Source organism: Harpia harpyja, chromosome 18 (genome assembly GCF_026419915.1).
Source record: "Harpia harpyja isolate bHarHar1 chromosome 18, bHarHar1 primary haplotype, whole genome shotgun sequence".
NCBI classification, from domain to species: domain Eukaryota; kingdom Metazoa; phylum Chordata; class Aves; order Accipitriformes; family Accipitridae; genus Harpia; species Harpia harpyja.
This window is the reverse complement of record NC_068957.1, coordinates 26,616,047-26,626,836: the sequence shown is the minus strand read 5'-3', so window position 1 is coordinate 26,626,836 and position 10,790 is coordinate 26,616,047. Positions and strand designations below refer to the sequence as shown.

Here is a 10,790-nt window from a genome sequence, read left to right as displayed (position 1 = left end):
CTGTCTATGGACATTCTATCCAAGAATATCAGAGCACTTTACAGAGATTGATGAATAAACTCTCAGTCTTTCCTCAGCCAGATAATTATTTTCCTTCGGCTTCTGTAATGTACTAAGCACTGTGTTTTAAGTTATGAAGATAATGGTTATATCTTAACACTTTGGAAGGCCTCTTCACGGGTCTGTCCTAAGAGATCCACAATGTAAATTCACCTGTATGCCCAAGCATTTACCCTGGGGTTTACCAGCTGTGATGGTCATGCTGGGCTGAAGGGTCAGCACATTAGAATGAACATTAAGGTCAAGGTCTAGACAGCCAGTAGGGAAACTGGATTCTGCACACATAAACTTCCGTGTGTTACAAATGCACAAGCAGCAGTACCATAGCCTTAGCAAATATAGCAGACCACTCATCAGTCAGTACTGTAAGACTGATGAGAACAGGGCAATTATTCTGGAATGTGTAAGAGAGATGTTATATGGAAGGAACTGGAAGTACTTAACCTCTACTCAGCACTGATCAAACTTGCTGCTGTCTGGTCTGGGGCTCTGAAAAGGAGGTGAAAAATAAAAATGGACAGAATACAGAGGAGAGCAATGAAAATGGTAAGAGTTTTGGGGACCATGAAAGACAGCTGAATGCAAGACAGTGTAGCCATATTTAAGTGGCATGTGGTAGATCTGCCTGAGTTTGGGCTTGTGGTCACAGAACTGAATGTCTTGAGCTACTTGCATCTACCATTGCAGACTGAAGGGCAAGTGGTCCCCCTCATGTATGAATATCTGTGCCTGGAAAGCGAGCAAACTAGAGTATGAGGTAATAAGCAGACAGTGTGAGCCATTGGGGTATTGTGCTCTAGCTCCAGCACTGACCAAATAGGATGGTACAGAAGTAGCTAATCATCATCATCATCATCATCTTTCAGTGTGAAAAAGGTGTTGGAAGAGCCATCATAGCAAATAATGCACTAGGTCAGCTGAGAGAGAAGTCTAAAAAGTAATCTATTTAATGAGCAATACAGAAAGTTTAGGACAGATTTCAGTAAAATGTGTGACTACAGAGTTCTTCACTAGGAAAGGCCACCTGGGAGGTGGAGGAGTCTCCGTATTGCTTTTAAGAACTACTTAGAGAAAGGTGTCTCCATACTAATCCAAGTGCTGCAGATCCTTGCTTTGAGGTCAGGGTTTTGACCTGGTCAGGGTTGAGTTACCCTAACAAATGTGGCATATAGCCTGCCACTACAGTGACCTGCTCCTGCTTCTTTAGTGACCTCTGAACATGGCCAGGGACCTGGGGACCGGATGAGCTGTCACACATAAGCGTGGATTTAAGTGTCTGCATTAGGTTCTCAAGTCAGAGAATGCACTCTTGAGAGGAAGGAAAAATGAAATAATGTGTCCTGGCAGAGGAGGACCTCTCACCAGGAGTGACGGAGAATGAAAAAGGATAGGCAACCAGGAGGGTTTGTCTGCAGAAGGGATGGGGCCTGAGACTGAGGTGGCAGCTGGGAGGAAGGCAGGCAAACAGATCTGAAAATAAAGCTAATTTGGAATTTTTGTCTAGCCAAGGCTTCAAAGGGGTAACTCCTACTTATCTGTAAATATTTCTACTCCTGCTCATTTATTTCAAAGGAACTGAGGTGTGTTCTGATTCAGTTGCCAATGCATTTACATCAAATGTTGTCTGGAACTTTCCCATTTATTAAGTGTCGTGATGAGGAATCACACAGCCTTCTCTTGTGCACTCAGCTGAGCTAAAACTAAAACTACAATAAAAATATCACTTGCTACCTTTGGAAATGACATACATAGTCTGAAACAATACAGAAAACCTACTGAGAAACTAGGCACAAAAATGAAAGCAAAAAAGAAAAACTCAAAAATGTTTTGTGTAACAAAAGACATTTAGGCTTGTAGAAGGGAATGTGACAAGCTAATTTTCCCTCTACCTTCTCTTGAGTTCTTGTCAAGAAGGAAGAAAAGGCTTAAATTCCTGAATTCTGATACTAGGCCAGTCTACAAGGAACTTTTGCTAGTATATACCTTCTCTGCCCTGCCCTGCTTACCTGATGATGATGTTTAAGCAAACCTTTTGTAACTGAGGCAGCAAATGTTTATCAGTGGGATTTTCTTTTTCCTACACAAATTACACTGAGTGATCAATGTAACGTAATGTGGATCAGACCCTGTCCCAGACAGTGTGAGAAGCTAAAACTCCCCAGAGATGCAGTTTGGCCCTTTTTTTCTGCTTTCACTGATCAGTGGAAATGAAAGATCCAGAAAATCAGGTCAGTCATAAAAAACTCTTCAGCAGTTAAGGATGACATCAGAACCAGTGCACTGCCACTTTCTGCTCATTTTTCCCTGATAATAATAACTGTAGTCATCTTTTTAAATGCTTTTAATTCCTAGTGAAGTAAATGGGAATTTGGAATAAATGCAGACTCCGGTATCAGACCCCCAGTTATTTTAAAAATTGGGTGTTTTAATAGCAAAGATTATTAATTTTCATTAAGCACAGATAAACAAGGTGGGGTTTTTTTCCCTTTGGTTTACCTGTGTTCTTCAGCCTGCCCTTTACTATTCTCTTGTTCTCTGCAGCAGTCTGTTTTCTCTAAGTGCTTTTACTGCTACTTCTGTTTACCACTGTTGTCCCTTTTGCTGCTTTGGAACAGGGACACATTTTTGTATACAACTGTAAAGTAATATAAATTTGCATGAATTTATGAAGCCAACACAAATCTCAGAAACTAATGCCATGTATTACTGCAATACTTTGTAACTGAACTCACATAATCCAGGTAGTACAGCTGGTTCTGAGCTAAAAATTGATCTTGGAAACTCTTCACATGCCACAGTCCCCAGCATTTCATATGGAAGATTTGTGCAGTATAATGGACTTGAGGTGTTGGGAATCACCCTTACCAACTTTCTACCCATGGTTTTGTTTTTGTTTTTTTTCCAGGAAAGTTGTAAACTGAAGCTGTGGAGAGGCTTGGATGAGGGTGCTGGAGTTGGAAGAAATAAAAAGCCAGAAAACAGGCTTCAGAGCTGAGCTGCTGTGACTAAGGTTTGTCCTCAGTCTGAGGCAGGGAAGTTCCTAATAGCTGGAGTAAATAGCCCCAAACTGAGATTCCTAAATAGCTATAGTTAGGGAAAATAGCTGAACTGATTTTTGTATGTCCTCCCCTTCACTGTCTTATTATCTTAACCATAATAAAGATAAATCCCTCGATAGATTGCTTTTGAGCAGCCACTGAAGCACCTGGGTTGATTCAGGATGTGAAGCAAGCTACATTCTCTCAAGGATTAATAGGGGATAGTTTGATTGCTTTTTTACACTTCATTAGTAAATTGGTATTTGCTTCTTGAGAAATGGTTTTCATGGGAGTAGAGGCGTCAGCTCTGAGACCATGCAAATTGTAGGTAGTTGGTATCTCTGAACAGTGAGATCTTCCCCGTCATGAATTTCATCACATTAGTGTCTACAGTCTTAAGCTATGGAGCAGGATCCCTTCATAATTAGCGCTGTAGAAATCCAAGGACAAAAGCTGGTAGTTCCTGTTCCAAATAATTTACCTAAATATAAGGCAAGAAATAAGAAGAGAGAATGAAGAAAAAAAGATGAGAGCACTGGACATCATGAGAAGCAGTGGTTTAGGTTTACCTAACAAGCGAGCAAGTGGCAGTAGTGATCAAACACTCCCCCTCAAACAAAAGATTATTAGTGTTGATAATCTATTTATCACTAATTATAATTAATAATCAATAGTTAAAGAGAGTTAAAAACTCAGGCGACTTGCACAAAACATCTACCTTCTTTTTCTATGAGTTTCACTAGACAATAAATTAAGAAATAAATTGAAGGTTTCAAGCATTATAAAAATTCTTTCAGAGTCTCTTATGAATCTTCCAAGTAATGATTTTAAGGGTTTATCTGTATTATACAAATCCAATTTTTGCAAATGCACTCTTGCTGGCATTGCAGGAGATGTATTTCTGCAACAGATAATGAATAGCAGCGGTTGTGAATGGGGAGGTGTTTTAATTGTTTTCTGCATTATTTAAGGCCTTTTCCCTGTGATGTCATGTTCTTCAATTAAAGAAAAAGGAGGATGAAGGAAAAACGGTGACAGGCATCAGCATCTTCTTCATCATCTCACAGCTTTTGTAAAGAGATTAGAACATACAAAGTCTGATCCTGATATAATTTGAGTCAATTGCAAACTCTTGCTGCCTTAAAAATTGGAAGACTGTAGGACTGAGCCCTAACTGAGCTGTGTGCTCAAAGGGGGCAGGCTTCTTTGATGCATGATTTAAATAGATGAACTAATTGATTTGAGGGAGTAGGAGACAAGTTAGCTACAGTGGGCCAGTGAATCTTGTTCCTAACACACTGAGGGAGTGAGAGCAGGCAGGGTGAGGATATGAGAAGAAGAGAAGGAAAATCCCCTCTAACAGGAGTGATGAGAATCCCAGTCAACATCTGCAATGTTTATCCTATTTTTCATGTCTGATTTTACAGGCTAAACTAAAAGGTCGAGGACAGAAAATGAAAATGCAGATGTTCAACTTGTTACTTTACTCTGCTTTGAATGACATGAAGAAAACCACTTCACAAAGTGTTATAAAATATTTAGAAGTTCTTAAACAGGAAGTGAGCCTACCCACAAGCATTAGCAATTATTTTTCTCTCCATGTTTAAAAAAAGGACAGAAAATACTACATCTACATATTTCAAAGTACTTCCAAGTGGTCACAAAGTTTGATGCTTATGGTGTGTTATATGGATTTAGGAATACTTTTAATGATGTAATACAGATGTAGGGATGCTTTTAATGTTATATAAACAATAGCTGAGGAACAATTCCTATCACCTTTCTTCCTTACCTCTGGGATAGAATCTTCCAGTACACTCCTGCATTGCTAAAATTCAGATCACTTTTCTGTTTGGGCTGTTCTTGTTTTAATAGAGAGGATAGAGGCTCTCTCTTCACACAGACCCACATGGAGAAGACAAGGGGCAATGGGTACAAGGAGCATCAGGAGAGTTTTCATCTCGATGTAAGAAAGACATTTTTTTACGGTGATAACAGCCATTCACTCTAACAATCTCCCCAGGGACATGGTAGAATCCCCATCACTGGAGGTTTTCCAGATGCAGTTGGAGGGTGCTAGATAATGTTGTCTAGGCTCCCTTTCCCAAGAAAAGTTGGACCGGATGACTTCAAGGTCCCTTCCAACCTGGGCTGTTCTGTGATTCTAATATTTCACCCATTGTATTGCATTTGCGTGGCAAGGTTTTGGTAGTGGAGGGGCTGCCACGGTGGCTTCTGTGAGAAGATGCCAAAAGTTTTCCCCATGTCAGACAGAGCCAGCAGTTCCAGCCAGCTCCAAGATGGACCTGGCCAAGTCCAAGCCCATCGGCGATGGTGGTAGCGCCTCTGGGATAACATATTTAAGAAGGGAAAAAAACCCCGGACAACCAACTTCAGCCGGAGAGAGAAGTGAGAATATGTAAGAGCAACAACCCTGCAGCCCCCAAGGTCAGTGAAGAAGGAGGGGGAGGAGATGCTCCAGGCACCAGAGCAGAGATTCCCCTGCAGCCCGTGGTGAAGACCATGGTGAGGCAGGCTGTCCCCCTGCAGCCCATGAAGGTCCACGGTGGAGCAGATCTCCACCTGCAGCCCGTGGAGGACCCCATGCCAGAGCAAGTGCATGCGCCCTGAAGGAAGCTTTGGACAGTCGGACTAGATGATCATTGTAGGTGTTACAGAAATTACGCATGCCAGCCACCGTAACAGGGTTCGACTCTAGGTTTCAGCATAAGCCAAAAGATAGATACCTTTATGAAAGTACTTTTTATTAATAGCGCTACAGCTCAAGCTGGGTGCCTCTGAAGAGGGACCCTGAACAAAGAAATCCCTGGGCAATTATACCCTTACAATCTAAGTTCCCCACCCCTCACTTGATAGTTCGGACCAATAGTAATGTTAAGGTCTGAGGTCTTCTTGCTTTTTTATTGGTTTGATTATTTGCTGTTTCGTTACTAAGCAGTTGCTAAGTGGTCATCTTCTTGTACAATAGCACATCCTCTTAGGTCGGTTTCAGCCAATTCTGTAGTTAGCTATTCAGTGTGTTGTAACACAGTTGTTACGGTTCATATACCATGATCTCTAGGCTTTGTCTACTCTAGCTATTATTAATATTTAAGCTGCTAGCTTTAAGTTTCAACTAACTTTTTCTACAACAGTAGGTCCCTTCCAACTGAAAATATTCTATTCTATGCTATTCTATTCTATTCTATTCTATTCTATTCTATTCTATTCTATTCTATTCTATTCTATTCTAATTCTGTCACCCCATGGAGAGCCCACGGTAGAGCAGGCTCCTGGCAGGACATGTGGCCCCATGGAGAGGAGCTGACATTGGAGCAGGTTTTCTGGCAGGACTTGTGATCCTGCTGGGGACCTGCGCTGGAACAATCTGTTCCTGAAGGACTGCAGCCCACAGAAAGGACCCACGCTGGAGCAGTTTGTGAAGAACTGCAGCCTGTGGGAAGGACTCACGTTGGAGAAATTTGTGGAGGACTGTCTCCTGTGGGAGGGACCCCACACTGGAGCAGGGGAGGAGTGTGAGGAGGAAGGAGCGGCAGAGACAACTTGCGATGAACTGACTGCAACCCCCGTTCCCCACCTCCCTGCACCACTCAGGGGGAGGAAGTAGAGAAGTTGGGAGTGAAGCTGAGCCCAGGGAAGAAGGGAGGGGTGAGGGGAAGGTGATTTAAGATTTGTTCTTATTTCTCATTATCTTGCTCTGATTTAGATTGGTAATAAATTAAATCCATTTCCCCGAGTCAAGTCTGTTTTGCCCATGACGTTAATTGGTGAGTGATCTCCCTGTCCTTATCTTGACCCATGAGCCTTTTGTCATATTTCCCACGCCCCATCCAGTTGATGTTGGGAGTGATAGAGTGGCTTGGTGGGCACGTGGCAGCCAGCCAGGGTCAACCCACCACACCCATCAGAACATTACTGGAGCATATTTAAGACAGTCTCTTGGGACTAGCAGTTGCTTTATGCAAGCCTGTCTTTCCCCTTCATTTCCCCAGAAGAATGAGACTTTAAAGGGTTTTATATAGTTTAATTTTTACTTTATTTATATAATACCTCTCTGTTTATATAAAAGCAAGGTCAAAGAAGTACCACTTGTGCTCAATGTGCATAAGGGTCAAAAACTGGCTGGGTGTGAGGTGTGTTAGGTCTCATATAATGTAATTAAAAATATAGGAATACAAACTTCATCATTTGTACAAAACTACAAATAATTAGCTGTGCAGACTAACGAGGGGAAGGAGCAATACCTAAAAGCACTCAAAAGAAATGAAGGCTTGAGGCGAACTGTATTTCATGTCAGTAGGTAGATTCCCATTGCTTTCAGCAGGTTTTAAATCAGACTCTAGATAAATAGCAGTCTTCTGGAGCATGCAATTAGCTTGAGATCAGCATCCACAGGAAATCAGTGCCTGCTGTGGTAACATATCCTGTGCTTCTCTCAGTTGTGGAACCAGCATGTCTATTTTCTAGTGCTCTCTTCCCTATGCTGCCTTTGAAGTACTGTGAATCTTCTTTGCTCTCCCTGGTTTTGGTAACGTAGCAGCATTTTTTCTCCCCACCATTGAACAATATAGTCCTTTATAGGCTGCTTCTGCTATTGCTGCCAAATTTCTGAATATTTTTTTCAGTATAACTTTCAGCAGACAAAGTGATAGAGGAAGAAGAGGGAAGTACATACTTTCACCACTGCTATCAGCTGAGGTAGGAAGGTGAGGAAAAGGCACAATGTACCCTGGAGAGATGTGTCAGTATTCTGATAGATGTACGCTCTGAGATCCCTAGTGTTTCTAGAGATGAAAATCCTTTTCCAGATTGCAAAGTCAAGAATCAGTACATCATGAGGCATGTTGCTTTGAGTTTGGAGCAGAAGGCCAGGGGTCTGGACACCAGGGTTGCTCTTTTAGCTCTGACGCTAATACTTGCAGTGCAAGCACATTCAAATTGGTAGCATTCAGCTTTTGCTTCATGGCTTTGGTCAAGTGTCTTAATGTGTCTGTGTTTCACCTTGTATACAAAATGGGTCTGTCAGTTCTTTATATGATCTGAAATCACTGCACTGATGTTTAATGTCTATTCTGCTGCTGCTTAAAAACATTGATATGTGGGATTCAAACAACGATGAGTTTTTCCCAGCACGCAGGTTAGATTCTTCAAAGAGAGCTAAGGGACTTAAGCACAAAACTGCCATTGAAAGAAATCTTTCAGCTAACCTGAAAAATTCAACCTTGCTTCTATTTGATCCTTTCTAAACCAAAAGCCAATAGGCAGATACATTTCAAAACAAGTTGCAGTATTATGCAGAATGAAATCAATGCTAAAATACTCCCCTACTCCATTGAGCACAGGACTCAATTTTGTTGCATGAAAAAAATTAGCTGCTTCCATTTAACAGTCTAACATCAGTCCACCCAGCCTTATCATTGTGACAACAAATATGGTACAGAACAATTCCAACTGCAAGAATGATACCCCCCCGCCAGGTAATCACCCCGGCTAGAGCAATCAATTCTACAAGACCAGATGTAATGATGAAAATTTTACTTCCTTTTCTCAGTATATGCTTGATATAATACGTTAATGTATATTCTTTTCCTTTTTAATTTCTTCACTATTTTCTTTTAAAAAAAAGTAAATTCTGGATACAGAAGAAATGACCCTAACAAAAGTATACTGTTGTTTAATTTGGACATTTCTTCACTATTATTTACAGAAAACTTGACACATTATAAAGAGCACCCTGATATAATAAAATATCATCAGAGTTCATTTAAAACAAGTCAGTATGACAGATTAATTTAGATAACAAAAATTACATATATAGTAATATTTTATAGTTTGTCAACTTTTGCATTTTTTTTCATCAGAGTATCTGTAACATCTTTACAGACAAGTATCAGCGAGTTAAAGCAGTCAACCTGTATAATTTCTTTCTTGCAGATGATAAAACTCAGACATTTACTATTTCATAAGGTTTCCCAGCTGGCAGGGGAAACTTGGAGACATGAGGACAGGTGAAAATCTGTAGGGATTGACATTAAAATACCTGGAGTACTGTGTGCAGTTCTGGGCCCCACCATTTAAGGAGGATGTGAAGCTGCTTGAAAGTGTCCAGAGGAGGGCAACCAAGCTGGTGACAGCGCTGGAAGGCATGTCCTGTGAGGAGCAGCTGAGGACTCTGGGTTTGTCTAGTTTGGAGAAAAGGAGGCCGACGGGTGACCTCATTGCTCTCTACAGCTTCCTGAGGAGGGGACGTGGAGAGGGAGGTGCTGAGCTCTTCTCCCTGGGAACCAGTGATAGGATGCGTGGGAATGGCTCAAAGCTGCATCAGGGGAGGTTTAGACTGGACATTAGGAAGCCTTTCCTTAGAAAGAGGGTGGTCAAACACTGCAACAGGCTTCTTGGAGAGGTGGTCGATGATGCCCCATGCGGTCAGTGTTTAAGAGGCATTTGGACAATGCCCTTAATAACATGCTTCAACTTTTGGTCGGCCCTGAATTGGTCAGGCAGTTGGACTAGATGATCATTGTAGGTCCCTTCCAATTGAACTAATCCGTTATAAAAAAAAGTGCACAACATGTTTTATGAAACAAATTGCATTTAAAGAAATAGTAGAGAATAAAGACTAATGGAGAAGAGCCCCCAATAAAACATACAACAGGACTGAACTTTGGCTAATGTACTGCTGGATTAGGTAAAAGTCACCATGAGTAGAATGGGTAGTAATGTTCTCAAACCTAAACGTCAGAAAACGGATGAGTCAAAATGGTGCATCCTAAGTTGTGAAATTTGCTTCAAATTCCTGAGTTTTTAAAATGGAAATGGATTATTTCTGTATCCCATTGGGGTTTAGAGTCTTCGAAATGTACTCAAGTCACGTTTACAAGATTTTTTCCTACAACCAGGCCACCCCAGTTGTCCTGGCCCACTTTGTATTTTAAGGGAAAGTTGATATTGGTTTCAGGAAGCTTTAGGAAGCTGAAGGCAGTCATCAGCAACACTGAAAGTGATAGGAGGCAACTACGTGCTAGCCCTGAGACTAGTCTTTAAATGTCAAATTTATGCAAAGCCTGAAGTATTTGCAAATTTTTTTGTTAATCCTTCAATACATACTGTGTGTAAGAGCGCCCATTAGCATCCTAGCGAGCTAAAGGTTTAACCACCTGCGTACGTTGGTCTTGGCCCATTCCAAAGGGGGGCCTAAATATATCTGAATTGAGTCATGTCCTTTATTTCATCCTCCATTCCCGTAATCTGCAAAACTGGGAAAGCACAGTATTTTCGCCCATACCGCCCTCCCTAATCCTCCCCACCTTGCTTCAGCAAGGGGGTTAGATGTCCACTGGGGACGACGCCAAGGCAAACCGTCTCCCATTTCCCATTCTCTTCTGGAACCTGAGCCCACGAGCCGCCTGGTGACTTGTTTCCAAGAAACGGTGCTCTTGAACGGTCAGGCGTTGCTTACGAGCAAGAAAATACATTAACAGTGCCCCGATTTGCAGAAACGACTCCGGAAAGCACCAGCAGGCGCAGCCCAGCGCTCCACGCCGCGGCCCTCCCGCGCGCGCCGCGAGCGACGGCCGGCCGCGCACGCGCGCGCACCCCGGCACACGCCCCCCGCCCCGCGGGCGGGGGCAGGGGAACGTGCCTGCGCCGCCCCCGCGCCGGGCGGGCGCG

The 10,790-nt window shown here is 42.3% G+C and overlaps 1 long non-coding RNA gene across 3 annotated transcripts in view; it reads left to right on the top strand.

Annotated features, from left to right (window-relative positions):
- The window catches only part of LOC128153984 (uncharacterized), a 36,778-nt gene extending 29,598 nt beyond the window's left edge, over positions 1–7,180 (top strand). For 2 of the 3 annotated variants that reach the window (XR_008239198.1, XR_008239191.1), the window contains one exon: positions 2,966–7,180. This is a non-coding gene — a long non-coding RNA (uncharacterized LOC128153984). The remainder of the gene's footprint in view (positions 1–2,965) is intronic. The other variant, XR_008239194.1, reaches the window with a different exon arrangement.
- Positions 7,181–10,790: the final 3,610 nt, after the last annotated feature.